Genomic DNA, 22,244 nt, shown 5'->3' with positions numbered 1-22,244 from the left:
TTGTGTTTTCACTTCTTTGGGTGAAGTCAGGTCTGTGCGTGACATATTCAGAAGAGAGACCTCAGAGGCTTGTGGATCTTTGAACACAGGAGTAATCATCATGGTGCAAGAATGGCAATGTTCCCGTGGAGGTAAGCATTCTGAGTTCTGGTGGAATCTGAGTTCCAGTGGGAAATGTAGATGTGTAATGCGCATAGTAGAAGGAATCTGGGGAGAAGAGGCAAGCTAGAGACAAAGCGATGGTGGTGTTTTTATCTCCAGAAGACACTAAGGGAAGTGAGAGAAAATACTTCTTCAAATCCTGACACACATAAAAAAATGATCTTCTGTGGAGTCTTACATAATATTATAAGATGTAGGAACCAATATCCATGTTTTGAATGAGACAGGGAATCATAGAATGAGTCTCATATTTAGAAAGAAGGAATAAGAATGTGGAGATCACAGGAGGTCAAGCAAGAGCTTTGTCCAGAGAGTATTGCATTTCTGAGTAAGAACCTTGAGGCTGTACTTGCTCCATTGCTCTGTTTTATTTTTATTTTTGTTGTTTCCGCTCTTAGTTTATTCAAGTTCCTCTGGACTCCCCCCATTCTGTACCCAAGTATAACTACATTTCTTTGTTGCTTTGACAGAGAAAGAAGCATTTTGGGTACAAGTGAGGCTCTGGTCTGTGGCTATGGTTTGCATTACACTACTGAGTGCTTGTTTCATTTTGAGCTGTGTCGGTAAGTTTTTCACGAGGGATGGGATGACACTCTCTCTGACTCCTCCCTCTCTCTGTTTCTTGGGTTATACCTGGATATACTCAGTGCTTACTTCTCACATTATTCTCAGGGATCACACTTGGAAGGGTGCAGAGGTTCATATATGGTACTGGGGATTGTACCCATGTTGGTTGCATGCAAGACAAGCACTCTGCTCACTGCACTACCAATTTCTCTCCTGATCTCTTCCTCGATCCTGATCTAAAAAGAGTCTCTGATATATACTCTTTACTAGTAAATATGTGAGCTCCTATCTGGAGTGTGAAACCTTCCTTGATTTTTTTTTCTTAATCTACTTTTACTTCTCCCCCACCTTTTGGAATGGACTCCATGCCCAGGTTATTTCACTCAGTCTTATAACCTATACAAGGTCCTGAACTGACAGAAATGTGGGATGCTTGTGGCCCATGTGGAACACCTACATCATAGCATGTGCTCCATCCAGTTGAACTATTTTTCCCCTCCAACTCCTTTTCATCCTTTGCTTTTTTGGGCCACACAAAACAATGCTCACAAATCATTTGTGGTGATACTTGGAACCATATAGGATACTCGGGGTCTAACTTGGGTCATCCACCTGCAAGGAAACACCCTCCCTGCTATTTTACCCTTCCAGTCCCATACCAAAATCTTTTTTATGTCTAATGCTCCCAATAAATAATTATCCCTGTTGCATGCATCAGCTTGCATGGCCTCAGTGAGTTTGCTCTAATTCTCCTACACAGTCTTACTAACTTCAAAGGCAGAGAATTTGGAAAACTGAGATCACAATGTAGTGTAAAATAACAACAACAACAACAACAACAGTAAAAAATGTGTAAGATTATTATGGTATGAGTCCTTCCAAGAAAAGTAATCTGAATCCAAACAGACACTAGCTATTCTAAAAACTAAACTATTCACTGCTCTGTGTTTATGAAGAAATTTAAGAGGCAAAAAGAAGATACAAAGTTGTATTTATTTCTAGGAGACACTGGATTTTTAAAACATGCTTAGAGCACTATATATGGTGGTTGGGGTTTTAACCAAGGTCAGCTATGTGGAAGTAAGGCTCCTTCCCTGCTGTACTCTTATTTCAGTCCCCTAAGATTGATGCTTGAAAGCATTTACTATTCACCCTCTCTTTCCCATGGTTTAGCCTTTGTAAATATCATCATTTAGAATGAAAGGAGATGATTGGTGTCTTTTAGATTCATGACTCTAGAGCTTTTATGTCATTCTTCAACTCTTTTTTTTTTTTTTTTTTTAGAAAAAGCATTTTATTAATTTATTGGTTTTTGGACCACACTCAGAAATCACTCCTGGCAAGCTTGGGAGACCATATGGGATGCCAGGAATCGAATTGGGTTTGTCCCAAGTCTGCTGCATACAAAGCAAATGCCTGACCACTGTGCTAACTCTTCGACTCCATCTTCAACTCTCTTTTTTTCCATCTTCAACTCTTAATCCTTCTGTTATTCCTAAGGCTTTGTCATCAGTTTGGTTAGTAACTTCACAAGAAGTGAGATTCATTTTTCAAGTTAGTTTCCTTCTATTCGAGTAATTGCATATTTATAAATTTTTGTTCCTCTAAGGAATATAGAAAAAAATCAGCCAGAACACTATCTTAACACTGCCAGAAAAATAAATGTGATTATTTTATTTTTCAGTGCACTCTCAAAATTATTATGTGTTTAAAGGGACTATTACTAAAGAACTATGTGGAAGTCTGATCAAGAAAGGTAAAAATTAATATTTCTTTAACTCAGGTTTTGACTATACAATGGATCCCAAGTGAGATTCCTGGTTTTATAGATAGACCACACTAAGAGGTTAAATTGAATGATTATTTGAAACTTTAAGTTAAAAAACTTATGGGATCTAATGTCTTCATATTCCTGCATTTTATTTATTTATCCATACTAGAAAATAGTGTTATTTGTGAAAGGGTTGTGTGGCTTTATGATTTCTTCACTATAATTTCTTTTTTGAAATTTCTGTGAACATTTTTTCCCTCAAATTGTTATACTCTTGCCATTGGAAACTTTCACTGCATAACACCAATATTGCACTTTATTGTGCACTGTTTTGTTTTATATTTGAACACTTTCTTATTTTCATGGATTCCAATATGTTCTGGGATTATATTATATAATCTGTTTTCTTTCTTTCTTTCTTTCTTTCTTTCTTTCTTTCTTTCTTTCTTTCTTTCTTTCTTTCTTTCTTTCTTTCTTTCTTTCTTTCTTTCTTTCTTTCTTTCTTTCTTTCTTTCTTTCTTTCTTTCTCTCTCTCTCTCTCTCTCTCTCTCCCTTCCTTCCTTCCTTCCTTCCTTCCTTCCTTCCTTCCTTCCTTCCTTCCTTCCTTCCTTCCTTCCCTCCTTCCTTCCTTCCTTCCTTCCTTCCTTCCTTCCTTCCCTCCTTCCTTTCCTTCCTTCCTTCCTTCCTTCCTTCCTTCCTTCCTTCCTTCCTTCCTTCCTTCCTTCCTTCCTTCCTTCCTTCCTTCCTTCCTTCCTTCCTTTCTTTCTTTCTTTCTTTCTTTCTTTCTTTCTTTCTTTCTTTCTTTCTTTCTTTCTTTCTTTCTTTCTTTCTTTCGTCTTATTTTTAGTGTTTGGGTCATACTTGGTGATGCTCAGGGCTTACTCCTGGCTCACTGATCAGGGATCAGCCTAGAAGGTTTGGGATACTGGGACTAAACATGGGTTGACAAGGCAAGAGTACTATACTCTGTATCATCCCATTGACTGCTAATATTGTGGAATTTCTATCCAATTCTATCCATAGGATCAACCATTTCTATGAGAGATCCTTCTGCTACTGAGGACTGGTAGAAAATTGAATCTAGATAACAATTTTAAACCTTTCCTCAAAATTAATTTAAAATGTATATTAAACCTCATAGCAAAAGCAAAAGCTTCACGAAGACAGAAAAGAAATGCATATAATATTTTGATGAAGAGTTTTTATTTGTTTACTTAATAAAAATTTATTTTGGCAAGATGATTGATTGACAAAGTTGTGTATAATGAGTTTTTGGCATACAATGTTCTAACCCTAATCTCACCATCAGTGTGAATTTCTCTCCACCTATGTCCTCAGGTTCACACCCACTAACTAGCCCACTTTCTTTCTTTTTGAAGGAAAATAAAAGTTTTGTTTGAAATTAATTAGGAACAGGAAGGAGAAGAGATAGATTGATAGGTAAACAAACAGACAGAATTGGCTTATACAGGATTCCCCAACTTGCCCCATGAAGGACTTTCTGCCTAGATAGAAATCTGTTGCTAGGATGGTTGCCAAGGGGAAGGGTTCTGATCAGCTGTTGATCTTCTTTGACCTACCTCATCTGGCCTTTGCTCCTCCAGCCTGCTTTTTTAAGACATACATTTTTGGGGGACCACACTCGGTGGTGCTCAGAACTTATTGGCGCTGTGCTCGGCATTTACACCTGGTGAGAATTGGGGAACCATAAGGGAGATGGGGATTAAACCAGGTTGACCATATGCCAGGCAAGCCCTTGTTCGCTGTACTGTCAGTCACTCCAGCTCCCAAAGGCCCATTTCGAGTTTGATTACAGTGGCTTGAGTTTCATGCTTATAGCATTGTTGACTCTGTGGCTTAATTAATATACCTCACCTCTGCACCATTAATGTGCAGAGGGGTCCTACTCCTTATGACCTAAAGTAGGGGTGCTCGAATCCCTTACCACCTGCTGTGTTTTGTCACTCCTGTTCTTTGTCATGTAATCTCTTGGATTTTAATTTTAATAATTTACATAGTTTGTTATTTATTAACAATTAAGAATTATTGCATGAGATTCTGTGATTTATAATACCATTAATAGTGATTTCTCATGCACATAATTCCAACATCACACCCATCAACAGTGTAATACTGTCTTCCAAGGATCCCAACATCCCTCTTTCACAACCTCCCCTCTCCTGCACCAACTCAATTGTGTTAATAAGTTTAAAATAATGTTTCTGACATTACACCATGTGGCATACTGTTAATACAGAGAAAATATGCAGCTGCTGCCCAAAGGAGTGGAGGCCATTTCGTTCAAATTGCTACTTCATTTCTACTAACCAGGCAACTTGGGAGGAGAGTAAGAAGGACTGTTCGGGGATGCAGGCTCACTTACTGGTTATCAGAAACAAGGAAGAAAAGGTACTTTTCTTTTTATCTTTTGTTTGTTTGGTAGCCTTCTTATGTCCTCTTACATTTATTTTATTTATTTAATCACCCTGCTTACAAAATTGTTCATAATTGAGTTTCAGTCATACCATGTACACTACCCTTCATCAGTGCACATTTCTTGCCACTAATATCCCATTTTTCCTTCCACCATCCCCTCTGCCTGCCTCTGGGCAGATATTTTATGAGAAGATACTTTTTTTTAATATAATTTTTATTTTGATTATAGTGGCTTACATATTGTTGACAATATTATTTTAGGTACATATTTACATAAAATCAAGGGGGATTCCCATCACCAAATTGTCCTCCCTATACCTCCATTTTTGTCCTCCCTCCCATTTCCTCTTCCCTCACCCCCAGGGCGGCTAGAATATGTGGTCCCCTCTGTATCTAACCTACTACTTAGTAGTCTTGCACCTGTTTTGTCTTGATGTCTCCCCTATTTCCCCCTCTAACTGGAGGCAGGACTAGCTAGTTCAAGATGCATGGTTTTGTTTGAAAAAGAGAAAAGTAATAAGCTGGGGTAAGAGTCTAATACGCCGAAAATGGGCGGAATCCTTCTAGGGGCTCTCATCAACGATTTGAGAGATGAAGGAGATAAAGAAGGTGAAACACTCCACCAGTACCAAAAGAAGTGTCAAATATCCAGTGAGGATTCCAGCTATATCGATTAACACCACAAAAACAAACAAACAAACAAACAAACAAAAACAAAACAAAGAAAAACAGACAAACAAAAACAAAGACAAAAAGAAACAAAACAAAACAAAAAAAAAAAAAACAAAAAACGCCATGGTCTTGAAATAAGAAACATGGCATAGCACATAAAGAAAGAAAAGAAAGGAAGAGAAAAAAATAAGTATAACTGGGGACAACAATTTCAATAATCACACCCAAACAGAGAAATCGACCAAAGATAGATAGGTAAGTAAAAATAATAATAATAATAATAAATGAAGATAAAAAATAATATATAAAAAAATAACCAAGGTTTTGTGCTTTTTGTATTTTTGTTTTTCCCTCCTGCCCTGGCACAGTAAATATTGGGGTCATTCGAAAAGGAATTCACTTAGCCTAAGAAATATGGGATTTCAGAACTATACAAGAAAAAAACAACTAACCCCATCAAAAAATGGGGAGAAGAAATGAACAGACACTTTGAAAAAGAAGAAAGGCAAATGGCCAAAAGGCACATGAAAAGATGTTCAACATCACTAATCATCAGGGAGATGCAAATCAAAACTACTATGAGGTACCACCTCACGCCACTGAGATTGGCACACATCACAAAAAAGGAAAACAAGCAGTGCTGGCAGGGATGTGGAGAGAAAGGAACTCTTTTTCACTGCTGGTGGGAATGCTGTCTAGTACAACCTTTATGGAAAGCGATATGGAGATTCCTTCACAAACTGGAAATTGAGCTTCCATACGATCCAGCTATACCACTCCTAGGAATATACCCAAGAAACACAAAAATACAATACAAAAATCCCTTCCTTACTCTTATATTCATTGCAGCGCTATTTACAATAGCCAGACTCTGGAAACAACCAAGATGCCTTTCAACAGATGAGTGGCTGAAGAAACTGTGGTACATATACACAATGGAATACTATGCAGCCATCAGGAGAGATGAAGTCATGAAATTTTCCAATACATGGATGTACATGGAATCTATTATGCTGAGTGAAGTAAGTCAGAGGGAGAGAGAAAGACGCAGAATGGTTTCACTCATCTATGGGCTTTAAGAAAAATGAAGGACATTTTTAACAGTATCTCAGAGACAAGAGAGATGAGGGCTGGTAGGTGCAGCTCAGGACATGCAGCTCATCACATAGAGTGATGAGTGCAGTTACAGAGATGACTACACTGAAAACTATCATAAAATGTGAATGAATGAGGGAAGTAGAAAGCCTGTCTCGAGTACAGTTGTAGGGGGGTGGGGAGGAGGGAGATCTGGGAAATTGGTGGTGGGAATGTTGCACCGGTGAAGGGGGGTGCTCTTTACATGACTGTAATCATACAACTATAATCATGTTTGTAATCATGGTGTTTAAATAAAGATAAAAAAAACAAAAAACAAACAAAAAAAAGAAATATGGGGTTTCTCCGTCCTTGGAGTATATTGTCATGCAACTATAGACTCTGTTCAGGATCATTTACTCTCCCGGTGGTGCTTTTGTGGTGTGTGGAAGACTTCTGCTCTGTCCTGGGTGATACAATCAGACCTCTGTGTCTAGAGGTCTCAGTATCTGTACGGATCCTGAGGTGGGACTTATGATGAAGTCAGTCTTTGTGGTTCTAGAGGTTCTGTTCCCTCAGTGTCATTTTAATCCATCTTCTGTGGTTGGAGATCTTGGTCTTTGTGCTGAACCTAGGATGGCACCTAGGATAGCGTCTTTCTTTGTGCTTCCAGAAGCCCCATTCCATTACAATTGTCTCTGCCAGACCTTTGGAACTGGGGATCATGATTATTGTGCAGGTCATAGTTCAAACCCTAAACTAGGGCTTTTTTATTGGTCCCAAGATATATACAGTCTGGTCATGGTTCTAGCAGCCAGTCATCTGTAAATCGCGATCTTGGCTTTTGGACCTACCAAAGGGTGACAAGTCTTCTGGTTTTGTCTTGTCGTTAGCTGGTAAGATAGGCTAATCTGTTCTAGGGTCAAGTTGTTCACATTTTCCTCGTTGTCAGGATATCATGTTAGAGCTGGCCCTTGTTGGTGACCCCGCAGTATTAAGGCTGTCCCGGCTGGGATTTGTTTCCTGCAGCTGTTGTGAAGAACTGTGCCGTTTCTATGTCTGGGATCCGAGAAGATACTTTTTAATTGATGTTGGGGTTGTGCTCCTGTCAGATCTGTTCACCTTACTTGACTTAAGAGGCTTTCACAGTTGAGGAGATTGATGCTGATTCAGCAAAGTCGATGAAAGAGTATCTAAGACTTTGTATGCCACATCTTTTTCTACTAGTAATTTGTCCCAATTCATTGGGGGTCATTTCAATACAAGTGATTGTGGTAGAATGGAATGAGAAAAATATTTATTATTTCTGAATATTAAGTAGATGTTTCACATGGGAAGATTAGTTTAAAATGGAAATATTCCTTTATGATTTCAATGTGTAACTTGGGAAATTATTAGTCATTGGGCAGAGGAGGAGTAGTAAGTCAAATAAGGCTGAAAATCATCATGAGAAGTCAGGGGCAACAATAAGATCTGAAGATATGGTGGGAGGTGATCAAGAACTGGAGTATATGCTTAACTTGCAGGAATACAGGCTTCATCTATGGCACTGTGGTCCTTTGAGCACCTCCTGTAGTGACCCCTTAAAAACATCATGCAGTTCTAACAAAAAACAATAGAAATAAGGAAATGATGAAAGAAAAATAGCTCAATCTAAAAATAAAGTTTTCCTACATAACTCCGAGTTCTACCTCCTCTTAGTAATAAAAAGCAGTTAAATGAGTATGAGTTTCAACAAGTAGAATGGTTTTTCCATTCATTTCTGATCACAGGTAGAAGTTGTTTCTATGAATGCAATGCAAACTAGTGCTATGCTTTCAGTGTTGGTGTCTCCTTTTTTTTGGGGGGGGGGCACACTCAGTGATGCTCAGGAGTTCCTCCTGGCTATGCGCTCAAAAATTGCCCCTAGCTTTGGTGACCATATTGGATGCTGGGGTTCAAACCGAGATCCAGCCTAGGTCTGCCACATCAAGGCAAATACCATACCATTGTATTATCGCTCCGGCCCCTGGTGTCTCCTTTTAATTCATATGGTGAAAACCTTGTTTTCAAAGGTGATGGTGGGCTTTGGAAAGTGGGCTTTGGGAAGAGGCTGATGTGAGAGTGGTGGAGCCAACATGCATAGAATAGTAAACTTATAAAAGAAGCCCATACTACATAGTATGAAAACAAAAGATTCTGAGTATGTACTAGACAGAAGATTACACATGAAAACAAAAGCCCATACTACAAAGTATGAAAACAAAAGATTCTGAGTATGTACTAGACAGAAGATTACACATGCGCCGTACTGACTAGGACTTCCTACCTCTAGGAGTGTGATAACAGGTCTGTTATCAAAATAACAAAAATAAATTTTCTTTTGTTATTTATAAACTATTTGTCACAATAGCTCAAATGGACCAAGACAGACACTGTTCTCATAAGCAGCGTCTTGACCCTATGGAGCTCATTGAAAGAGCTCTGTTCTCGATTCAACCTAAATTCAATCTGAGTACCATGGTTGCTGTAATTTCTTCTTTTCTTCCCTTAGGATTATGTCACCAAGTATCTTAATAAATCACATTATTATATAGGGCTGTCAAGATCATGGAACAAGAGTCCCTGGCAATGGGTGGATGAAACAAAATATAACAAAAATACCTTGTGAGTATGGTGTTAAAGGAGTATGTTAAATAAAGGTTTAAAGACCAATTTGTGTTATTCAATATTGTAACAGCTACATAGGCTTAATAGCAATTACAGCCTAAATCAGCTTAATTCTGATATTCATGTCTCAACTTTATGAAGTTCCTGTGAAAACTCTTAATTAGCATATTTACTACAATATCCCCTGTGACTCCTGTATATCCCTTTGTGATTCACATTGGGCTTTTTACTTCAGTGTTTACAGTGTGGTGTTTCCTTCTCCAGAAGGAGGGGTAAAGAACTGGGGACAATTTTTGTTTTCCTGCTAAGAAGGTAGATGTTCAGCTGTATGCTAAGTGACTTTTTTTTTTATTGCTTTTTGTTGAGTTTTCCTTTGGGCCACAACTTGTGATGCTCAGGGCTTACTTTTGGCACTCTGGCACTGCATTCATGGAGTATCTCGGCAGGGTCAGGGGACTTCATGTGGTGGCAGATATTGAAGCTGGGTTAACTGCATGCAAAAGGGAAAACCATACCCACTAGATTATCTCTCTGGATCTTTTTAGTTTTTCTAAAAGAGGACAGCTGGTCAATGAGTTTGGGAACCTCTTATCTATTCTCTAACCGTTAATGTGAATTAATAGATAATATTATTTAGGAATATTAAATCTTTTTTTTGTTTTGTTTTGGGGTCACACCTAGCAGTGCTCAGGGGTTACTACTCCTGGCTCTGGCTCAGAAATCACTCCTGGCTTGGGGGACCATTGGGGATGTTGGGCTTTGAACCACTGTCCATCCTGGATTGGCAGCTTGCAAGGCAAACCCCCCACCACAGTGCTATCTCTCCAGTCCCAATTTTAAATTTTGAATTAATTTTCAAACCCTAGAAACCCCACATAGAATTAAAAACACTAAGGCTGGGAAGGAATGAAGAGTGGCCCCCAAACAAAAAAGAATTTTAAAAAGAGCTGGAGAGATAAGGTGTTTTGTTGTTGTTGTTGTTGTTGTTTGTTTGTTTTGGGAATGCTCAGGGACTACTCCTGCCTCTGCACTCAGAGATTACTGTTGAATATGCTCAGGGTACCATATAAAATTCTAAAATTGAATCCAGATCTGCCACATGCAAGGCATATGCCCTACCTGCTGTACTCTCTTTCCAGTCCCAAGATAAGTTTTTCATGTAATTTATTCATTAAAATATTTATTTTTTGGTTTTTTTGGGTCACACCCGGCAGTGCTCAGGGGTTATTCCTGGCTCCAGGCTCAGAAATTGCTCCTGGCAGGCACGGGGGACCATATGGGACGCTGGGATTCAAACCGATGACCTCCTGCATGAAAGGCAAACGCCTTACCTCCATGCTATCTCTCCGGCCCCACATTAAAATATTTTAATTTATTGCATTCATGTAAGAACACAGTCGGTCCTCTCTCTTCATTTTAGACACATCTCTAACTTGTACATCTTTGGATTGTGAGAGGAAACCAGCTACTCTGAGCTGATGCACACAGACATGAAGACAGTGTCCAAAATTCCATGCAATTAGTGGTACCAGCCTAGAGTTATTTTGTTTTTCATCAGTGTTTTAAATGATGCTGCAGGGAAAACTTGTTGTACTTGGATCCCTGTGTTCTGGGTAGGCCATTTGTCATTAAAGGGAACCTATTGGGTTGACAATATCCTGCAAATAGGACACATGGAAGTACAAAATAAAGGGAGTCACTGAAATGTCTTCAGGAAGTGTGTTTAAGGAAATGAGATGGTGCAATACTTGGTGATATGAGCATCGTTTTCAAGGGAATTACCAACACAGATAGAAGAAAACTGCAGGAATGGGGAGAGATAGTTTGTGTCTCTGATCTGACACTCAGAGAGTTCCATGACAGCCCTTCCCTCACCACCTCTATTCAAAGCGCATTCAAAATCACAAAGTTCGAGCAACATGTTTATTCTGTTCTCTTTCAGGTTCTGGCTCCAAGGTGAACCCAATAATAAAAATGACACATGTGCAGTTTTAAAATTTCGTCAGAATAAATGGGGTTTGAGCAATGTCAGTTGTAATGAGCATTATAAATATGTTTGCATGATGATGAAGCAGTCCTTGTGAATGGAACATTCTTCATGAACCTTGATTGAACAGGCGTCCTCCATTATAGAGAGCCAATTTTCATCATTTTCTAGGATTTGGTGATTTTTATCTTTATCTCATTCGTGAGTTCTGTAAAAAAAAGTTTTTTTGGAATTTTCACTTGGTCCTCACCCCATTCATGTGTGTTAGAATGATTATACATAACCATCTTTATTCATTTTCAAAATTTTAGGGTCTGTGATCATCTTTATTCATTTATTTTTTGCTTTTGAGCAACACCCAGAAGTGCTCAACATTTCATCCTGGCTCTGTATTCAGGGATCACTCCTGGTAGAGCTTGGGGACCATATAGGATGCTAGGTATTGAACCCTGCTTGGCTGTGTATGAGGCAAACACCTTACTCCTGAACTATATATCCTTCTGTTCATCATTACACTTACTATGAAATACAAATGTAGAGATAAATAAATCTATCAAGGTTTCAAACTCTTTTGGTCAGCTTCTTTTTATTTTATTTTATTTTTATTTATTTATTTTGTTTTTTTCGGGCCACACCATTTGATGCTCAGGGGTTACTCATGGCTAAGCGCTCAGAAATTGCCCCTGGCTTGGGGGTACCATATGGGACACTGGAGGATTGAACTGCGGTCCTTCCTTGGCTAGCGCTTGCAAGGCACACACCTTACCTCTAGCGTCACCTCACTGGCCCCTGGTCAGCTTCTTAATAAAAGGCAGAGAAGACAAAAACTCAAAAATTTCCAGAATGGGGGAAATGCTATTTACTATTAAAATTAAAATTATCTATCTGGATGATTTCTTTGAAGGTGGGAATCTGTTGACATCTGACAATATGTTGGATGATAATTTTGCTTTGATGAGCTTAATAGTGAAAAATGAATAATTATCCTGACTTTACCTCTACTTAAATGATAAAGGGTGCATTTCTGTCAAATTCACTGTCCAAGTTATTGACAGTGATTGGAGCATATTTCAATTAGTGGAGGATAAAGAAAATAGGATGATAATTTATCTGATTTAGATAATATACTTTATACAAGTATTTGACTGAATTAATCCTATGATGTCTACATTGTGACAAATAAAATGGTAAATGGAGTTTTTTCTAGGAGAATACATGTTTAAGCTTAATACCTAGGATATATAAAGTGATCAAAAAGATGAACAGGAAAAAAAAGATGAACAGAAAGAAATTCAAAAGTCTAAAAAATGGGGAGGTGAAATTATCACTTCTCTGAGGAAGATAGTTCTCAGTGCAGTTATTTCTCTAACTGCTCTCACCACTCTTTGTGGCTTTTGGGCCAATCCTTCCAGCCCTCATCTCTAACAGATGTATTAAAAATGTGCCACAACTACAGACAATGTCTTGGATTGGACGATCTAGCTTGCCTGGAGCCTAGAGTTGGTCTTGTGCCAGGAAACTTCAGGGGTCGGGTCTCTTTGTATTTAGGCCAAGGTTATTTCTTTCCATGTCCCTCATACTTTGGTGGGCCTAAGCAAACAACAATTGCCACTCCAACACCATTTTTACTGTGCTCCTTTGACTCTAATCCTTAAAAAGAACCCACTTAAAATTTGAGGTTAACTTAAGCTAATCTGCATGTATTTGGAAATGTAAAAAAATACTATGCCTGTAATGTTTAAGGAGTTACGTATGTTTTATGGCTTTAGATTGCCTTGTGTGCTGTTAAGAAATATTATAATGTGTTCCAATCTGGGGACTTGAGGGACAAAGTAATTGTACATGGATTCTGTCTTATTTATTTTAATGTTCTTTGGCTGAAATTTCAAAGTTAAGATATCAGCAAGGGGACTTCTGAGAATTATGTTATGGGTGATTGTCCTTCCACTGTAACTTTACCGTGTCCTCTTTCTTTGCATCCTTGTTCTCATAATTAAAAATAAAAAAATTAATAAAAAAATGTGCCACAAAACATATGATTTGAGAAATCCAAATCAAGACAACAATGAAATGTCATTTTATTGGTGTGAGATGATCACATATCAAAAACATTGGAAACAATCTTTGTTGACAGGGATGTGGTCACAGTTTCCACTCCTCCAGTGTTGGTGGGAATTGTGCCTGGGTCTACTTCTGTGAAGAAAGTATAGGGGACTAGAAAAAGGGAAATAATGGGGGCCAGAGGTAAAGGGTCTCGAAAGCAGAATGGGGACCCTGGGAACACTGGTGGAGGGAAGTTGTCAGTAGTGCTGGGACTGGTGCTGGAACTTTGCATGTCTGAGACTCAATTGGTGATGGAAATGTTGCACTGGTGAAAGGGGATAATCTTTACATGACTGAAATTCAACTACAGTCATATTTGTGATCAAGGTGTTTAAATAAAGATATTAATTTAAAAAAAGAGCTTCTGAACTTTAGAGATAAAAATCACAACTGTAAAAGAACAAAAATTCCATGGAAAATAAGGAGTAATTTGTAAATCACAGTGCTTTAATAAAATAAAATAAAAAAGAACCAGTGTTTAGGATTATTTGTGTACTGTGATTCTATTTGTTCCGTCTCTTCAGTGTTGTGCAGAGCAGTATTTCTCAAGCTCAATCTCAATATGTTCTCACTGTGGGTCCCCCAGAATATTCCAAGGAGAGGTCAGGTGAAAAATAGCAAAAAAAAAAAAAAAAAAAAAAAAAAAAAGAGGTACAACATAAGATTGAGGGACAATCAGAAGGTCAGCAAGAGGACAGGAAGGAATCAAGATCAGAAGTTTGGGGAAAAGCTTGCAAAATACTGGTTTAGAGTCATTTTCCCCATGTAGTGACACCTTTGACTGACTTCACATTCAGCTCTGTAGAGAATGCAAAGGCATTCAGCATCCCTCTAGGTCTAGTACCTGGTTTAGGGAAACACAAGAGTTGCAAAACAGTCTGTTTTTCCTTTTCTCTCTGTGATCTTTCTCCATGTTTTGATATTTTGTCAGGCTTGACGCATGAACTCATGCTTTTCCTCTGTAGGAAAAATAACAATGATTACTGAGTGTACGTTCCTTCCCTGAGTGTTTAATTTAGTTTCCCCTTTAATTTCTCATCAAGAAATGTCACTTTCGGTAACTAAACATGGAGGTGCTAGGGACCAGCCCCAAGTGAAAGGACCTGAAGTAGGGATGTCACAGGAGTAAGAAAATAAGACAGACATAAGAGAGAAAAGGGTGGGGTCATGGAGTTCACAATCTCATGGACTGGAGTACTGATAGTCCTTTATGTACAGTGTTTATTGTTTAGAACCAGTAACAAGATAAAGCAGGGAAAACTTAACCGATATTTGCCTATTTATTTATTCTAATACGTTGGCTCAGACTTTCCCAAATCAAAAAGGCTGCTAAAGCAATCTCTGAATTGTCTTTCTTTGGGAAAGGTGGCAGATAAAAAAGGAGTAAATCAGGACCAATAGGGAATTCCAGTAATTAGGAATTAAGGGTCCCTAAAGGGTGCCCCGTTCCTTAGACTATTATCTCCCTAGTTAAAATTATTTATTTTATAGACGTCTCCATATCCAACAGAGAGGTATCCCACACCAAGCAATTCTAGGGGACACCAGCTAGGTATTACTTCAGGTATAGTATAGTTTTTATTGTTTAGAATCAGTAACAAGATGAACACACTCTTCTCGCCTCTTCTCTCTTAGTCCTTTCCTTTTCCTTTCATCTTTGTGTGTAGTATCTGGGCAAACTCCGTGTCTTATACATGGACTACTGAACTGCATTCTTTCATCCAGAAGCAATTTTCTTTAATTTTTCTTACTTTTTATTGAGCTACCAGAATTTACAATTATTGGTCATTATACTTTTCAAGCATGCACCATTCCAACATGGCAACCACCACCACTTCCTTTCACTAGTGTTCCAACTGCTCACCCCAGCCTACAAAAACTCAGTTCCATAGACAAAATCTTCAGTTCTGATGATTTTTTGTTGTTTTCTTACAAAGTTTATATTTCCTTCCATTATATAGGAGATCTATTTTTCTTCTTTCTATCTCTCTCTTGCTCTCTCTCTGGGGTGGGTGTGACACCTACACACATATAGATGATTAAATATAATCTCCTGAAAATTTTTTTTAATTTATATTTTTATTAAATATTTTTTATTTAAGTAACATGATCATATTTGGGTTACAGTCATAACCAGAACACCCCCTTCACCAGTGCAACATTACCCCTCCCCCTTCCCAATCTCCTAAAATTTTTTACAAAATTGCAGATAAAATTCTTTTTCAAAAACAAATGTCTAGAGGTACACAAATTTAAAGAATATTATGATATTTCTGTGTTAATACATCTTAGAGTTATGTAAAATGGGTAAATTTTACAAAAGTAAAATTTAGCAAGAGTAAAGAGAATCAAGAAAATTTAAAGGGAAAATCTGTATCGGTATAGGCCTTTAATAGTACAAATAAGTTTTTGTTTTGTTTTGTTTTGTTTTTGGTCACACCCGGCAGCACTCAGGGGTTACTCCTGGCTCTTTGCTCAGAAGTCACACCTGGCAGGCACAAGGGATCATATGGAATGCCAGGATTCAAACCACTGTCCTTCTGCATGCAAGACAAATGCTCTACCTCCATGCAGTCTCTCCAGCCCCCACATAAGTTTTTTCTTAAGAAAGAGAAGATGCTGAGCTTGGCTCCGCCCCCGGCGACTTCCTGCAGCTCTCCCCAGCTAGGGAGACCCCGTCCAAACACGCAGCCCGCGGGAGCAGTTTGGCTCTGCCCCTGGCGACTTCCTTCAGCATTCTTCAGGTAGGGAGACCCCGCCCAAACACGCTGCCCACGCGAGCAGCTTGGCTCCGCCCCCGGCGACTTCCTGCAGCTCTCCCCAGCTAGGAAGACCCCGTCCAAACACGCTGCCCTCGCGAATATAGCTTAACACAACATATAGGTATAGCCAGCTCAGGCCTAACACCAAAATTTCTTAAATAATCAAGAACCCATAAAATTGGGGAAAAAAAGGTGGGCATTCGGAGACTTCTGTGCCCCCCCAGTCTGCGTGCTTCTCCCTAAAGTGAGTGCAGCGCCCAGAGGCCGCTCCACCTGGGGCATAGGGATCCCCGCATCTACGACCCCCCCCCCTGCACCAGTGCCCAGGAAGAGTGCATTACCCTGGGACCATTCCACGTGGGTGTACTCCAAAGCATACCAATAAACGCAAAGAAATATGGGTAAATCAAAGAGAACCCTAACATCTGAAAATACAGAGACAGACCCTATCAAGTTTCCAAGTCCGCCAAAACGCACAGATCCATGGGAAGGTGACCTAAAAGCAGCAATGAGGAAGGAAATGCAAGAATTAATAAAAGAAATGAAAGAAACCTTAGCTACCGAGTATAAGAAATCTATGGATGAACGAATCAGCCAAATTAAAGAAGAAATGTTAAAGAACATGAGAGAGTCCATACAAAAAGAAATGAAGGAATTAAAAGACAAAGTAACAAGCCTTACAAGCAGAAACACAGAGTTGGAGAAACACATTGAAGAACTCGAAGGAAAACTGCAAACAAAAAATGATCAAGAAACCAACAAAGAAATAAAAGGCAAAGCACTGGAAGGAAAAGTCCAGTATCTAATGAACAAGGACAAAAGAAACAATCTAAGAATTGTGGGTATACCAGAAGGGGAGGAAATAGGGAAAGGAGAAGAACAAGTAGTCAGAGAGATAATAGCAGAGAACTTCCCCACCCTCTGGAAAGAAACCTCAATGCCAATCCAGGAAGTGAAAAGAGTCCCTAATAAAATAGACCCTAATAAAACAACTCCAAGACATATAGTAATCCAAATGGCAAAAAATAAAGAGAAAGAGGAACTCCTTAAAGCAATAAGAGAGAAAAAAAATCTCAAGTACAAAGGTAGGGACATAAGAATCAAACCAGATCTCCCATTCAAAATAATTCAAGCAAGACGACAGTGAAATGACATATTTAAACGACTGAATGAAAGAAACTTCCAACCTAGGGAAACCAGCAAAACTATCATTCATATGGGAGGATAGACTAAAAACATTCTCAAACAAGAACGAGCCTGAACTATTTGTGCAAACTAAACCAATCCTAAATGACCTGCTCAGAGATGAATTACACAATCCAAACCCTCGATTGTAACAAAAACCACCCTACACAACACAACTGCACAACAGTCATCTCTCTCAATAATCTCCCTAAATGTTAATGGACTAAACTCTCCAATTAAAAGACACATAGTAGAGAACTGGATTAGGAAAAATAAACCGGACTTCTGCTGTCTGCAAGAAACACACCTACAGATACAGGATAAGCACAGGCTTAGAATAAAAGGATGGAAAGTAATTATTCAGGCCAATGGAAAACAAAAAAGAGCAGGGACAGCCATTCTTATATCAGACCAAATTGCATTCAACCTCAAGAAAGTGATCAGAGACAAAGAGGGTCACTACTTACTGATCAGGGGAACATTAGATCAAGAAACACTAACCCTGGTCAATATCTATGCACCTAATGTAGAGTCAGCAACATATGTGAGGCAACTGCTCGTAAACCTGGAGAAACACATGAAGGGAAATGTGATAGTAGTAGGGGACCTCAATACTCCACTATCACCACTGGACAGATCCACCAAACAGAAAAATAGCAAAGAAATAAGAGCTCTAAATGAAAAATTAGAAGATTTGGGGCTAATAGACTTATATAGAGCCCTCCATCCCCAGAAAGCAGAATACACATTCTTCTCAAGCCCACATGGAACCTTCTCCAGAATAGACCATGTCTTAGGATACAAAGCCAACCTATATAAGACCACAAAGGTAAGGATCATTAGAAGTACCCTTTCAGATCACTATGCAACAGAACTCAAAATTGACGTCAAGAAGAAGCAATGGAGAAAAACTAATACCTGGAGATTAAACAACATGCTGCTCAACAACAGCTGGATCAAAGAACAACTCAAGGAAGAAATAAAAAGATTCCTTGAGACAAATGACAATGAAGAGACAACATGTCAAAATTTGTGGGACACAGCAAAAGCAGTAATTAGGGGGAAACTCATAGCAATACAGGCCTATGCGGGGTCCTGAAGCCCCCCGGAGGGGCCCGGCCAGCGGGGATCGGCTGGGGAGGCTCTGGGACAACCGCACCTTTATTTTGTAGAGCAGAAGTTCAACCACACCTGTAAAAAATCTGAGAGAGGTTAATAATAACGACCCAAGACAATGTCTCACTGCTCAAAGGTAACTTTATTTAACTACAGCTCCTTCTTATATAGTGAAGGAGAAAGGGGCAGTACAGAGGTGATGTCAATCACAGTTTTGGCGCGAAGGTCCATACAAGGCAAGAATACATATCAGGCTACAAGGAACAAAGAAAGTAAGTCATTCTCTAAATAAGGAAATGGGCAGTGGGCTAGGGGGCTGGATGACCTTCAAGTCATGATGAACGTGCTGTTTCCATGGAAACTTCTTGTGGCCTTCTAGCTACATTCCTAATTGCTTAACTATCAGGAGGTGGTGCAAGATGTGCTTGTTTCAGTGATCTTGAACAGACAATGTAACATATACTTATTGATAACAGTTTCGCTGACTTCGGAATGTGAAGTGGCCTTGTTTCTGATAAGGTACCGGGCAGTGTTGCTCTCCTCCGGGCTAGAGTTAATTATATCCTGCAGCTGCACATTCCTTTCTCTTTAGCTCAAAAACTTATAGCAAGACTGCATGTAGCCTTTAGGTGAAAGGCTGGACTATGGCAGAAAGAACAGCAAAATGGCCTCAAACAAGTCACAGGCCTATGTCAAGAAACAGGAAAATAACAAAACCAACAGCTTAAAAGATCACCTCAAAGAATTGGAACAACAGCAACAGAGAAATCCAACCACAACCAGACGGCAAGAAATAATAAAAACCAGAGCAGAAATAAACAACATAGAAACTAATAAATCAATACAAAAAATCAATGAGACCAGAAGTTGGTTTTTTGAAAAAAATAAACAAGATAGACAAACCGCTGGCAAAACTCACCAAAAAAAAAAGAGGAAAAACACCCAAATCAGTAGAATCACTAATGAAAGGGGATAGATTACAACAGAACCCCAAGAAATACAACATATCATGAGATCATATAATGAACAACTATACTCCACTAGGCTAGAGAATCCAGAAGAAATCAACAGATTCTTGGAAAAAAAACCCTCTTCCAAGACTGGAAACGGAAGATCTAGAAAGCCTAAAGACCAATCACCTCAGAGGAAATTGAAGATGTAATTAAAAAACTCCCTAAGAACAAAAGCCCAGGTCCAGATGGATTTACAGGTGAATTCTATCAAGCTTTCCAAGAAGACTTACTACCACTTTTCCATAGGCTCTTCCAAACCATAGAAAAAACAGGAATCCTCCCTAACTCCTTCTATGAGGCAAATATCACACTCATTCCCAAAGATGGCAAAGACATCACCAAGAAAGAAAACTACAGACCAATCTCACTAATGAACATAGACACAAAGATACTCAACAAAATCTTAGCAAACCGAATCCAGCACTTTATCAAAAAGATAATACATCATGACCAGGTGGGATTTATACCAGGAATGCAAGGTTGGTTCAACATACGCAAATCAATCAGCATTATACATCACATCAACAACAAGAAAGACAAAAACCACATGATCGTATCAATCGATGCAGAGAAGGCATTTGACAAAATCCAACACCCTTTCATGTTAAAGACACTCAGTAAAATAGGCTTAGAAGGAACCTTCCTCAAGATAGTTACAGCTATCTATGAAAAGCCAACAGCCAACATTATACTTAATGGTGAGAAACTAGAAGCATTCCCATTAAGGTCAGGAACTAGGCAAGGCTGTCCACTCTCTCCACTCTTATTCAATATAACCTTAGAGTCCTAGCAATAGCAATCTGATAAGAGAAGGGAATCAAAGGAATCCAAATTGGGAAAGAGGAACACAAACTATCTCTATTTGCAGACGATATGATGATTTACATTGAAAACCCTAAACAGTCCACAGTAAAACTCCTAGAAACAATTAACCAATACAGCAAAGTGGCTGGATACAAAGTCAACACACAAAAGACAGTAGCGTTTCTATATACAAACCACGAAGTCGAGGAGAGAGAGATTAAAAATACAATTCCATTTAAAATAGTATCAAAAAATATCAGGTACCTAGGAATCAACCTTACAAGGGAAGTGAAAGACCTATACCAGGGAAACTTCAAAACACTTCAGAAAGAAATTGAAGATGATCTAAAGAAATGGAAGAACATCCCATGCTCATGGTTAGGTAGAATTAACATAGTCAAAATGACTATCCTACCCAAACTACTATATAGATTTAATGCAATCCCTATCCAAATTCAGACACCATTCTTTAAAGAAATAGAACAATCAATCACAAAATTCATCTGGAACCACAAAAGACCCAGGATAGCCAAACAAATACTGAAAAACAAGAAGCTGGGTGGCATCTCCTTACCTAACTTGAAACTATACTATAAAGCCATAGTAATCAAAACAGCATGGTACTGGAACAGAGACAGGACCTCAGACTAGTGGGTCAGAACAGAATTCCCTGACATAAACCCCCAGATATACAGCCAACTAATATTTGATAAAAGAGGCAAGAACCTGAAATGGAACAAAGAAAGTCTATTCAACAAATGGTGTTGGTACAACTGGAAAACCACATGTACGAAAGTGAAGATCAACCCATACCTCACCTCTTATACAAAAGTCAACTCAAAATGGATCAAAGATCTTGAAGTCAGACCCGAATCTATAAAGTTTATTGAGAATAAAATAGGCAGTACACTCGAAGACCTATATATCAAAAAGGTCTTCGAGAATGGAGCACCATTGGCAAGAACGTTAGCAGCAAACATAAACAAATGGGACTACATCAAACTAAAAAGCTTCTGCATTGCGAAAGAAACCCTACTTAACGCAAGAAGACAGTTAACAGAATGGGAAAAAAATCTTTTCACTCGACATATCAGATAAAGAGCTGATATCTAGAACATACAAAGCACTCAGAAAGCTGAGCCCCCCAAAACCAAATAAAGCCATAAAAAATGGGGAGATGAAATGAATAGACACTTCTCTGAGGAAGACAGAAGGATGGCCAACAAACACACGAAAACATGCTCACCTTCACTCATCATCAGAGAGATCCAAATCAAGACAACAATGAGATACCACCTTACACCAGTGAGGATGGCTCACATTAAAAATAATGGGAACAATCTCTGTTGGCGGGGATGCGGTATGAAAGGAACTCTCATACACTGCTGGTGGGAATGCCCCCTTGTCCAACACCTATGGAGAACAGTCTGGAGAGTACTCAAAGAACTCAGAATTGAGCTTCCATTTGACCCAGCAATTGCTCTCCTAGGTATATACCCCCAAGTGGGAAGGACATTCATTCCAAAATATATGTGCACCCCACTATTTATCGCAGCACTCAGTGTAATAGCCAAGTCTTGGAACCAACCTCGATGTCCAACAACAGATGAATGGATCATTAAGATGTGGTATATATACACAATGGAATATTACATGGCAGTATGAAATGATACAATCACAGACTTTGCAGCAACATGGATGGACCTAGATCATATTATATTAAACAAAGTAAGTCAGAAGACAAAAGAGAAACACAGAATGGTAGCACTATTCTGAAGCACCCAGAACACACATCTTATACACAACTGATACTCAACAATCAAATAACACGGTTTAACAGGGTAGAAACTCCAAACACTGCAATAGTCAACATATACTCAGGAGCAGTGCCCAAAATACTTGAAAAAGGAACAACGCAAACTCTTGACTACACATTATTCCAC

This window comes from Suncus etruscus, chromosome 4, assembly GCF_024139225.1.
Source record: "Suncus etruscus isolate mSunEtr1 chromosome 4, mSunEtr1.pri.cur, whole genome shotgun sequence".
NCBI classification, from domain to species: domain Eukaryota; kingdom Metazoa; phylum Chordata; class Mammalia; order Eulipotyphla; family Soricidae; genus Suncus; species Suncus etruscus.
This window is presented reverse-complemented; position numbering follows the sequence as displayed.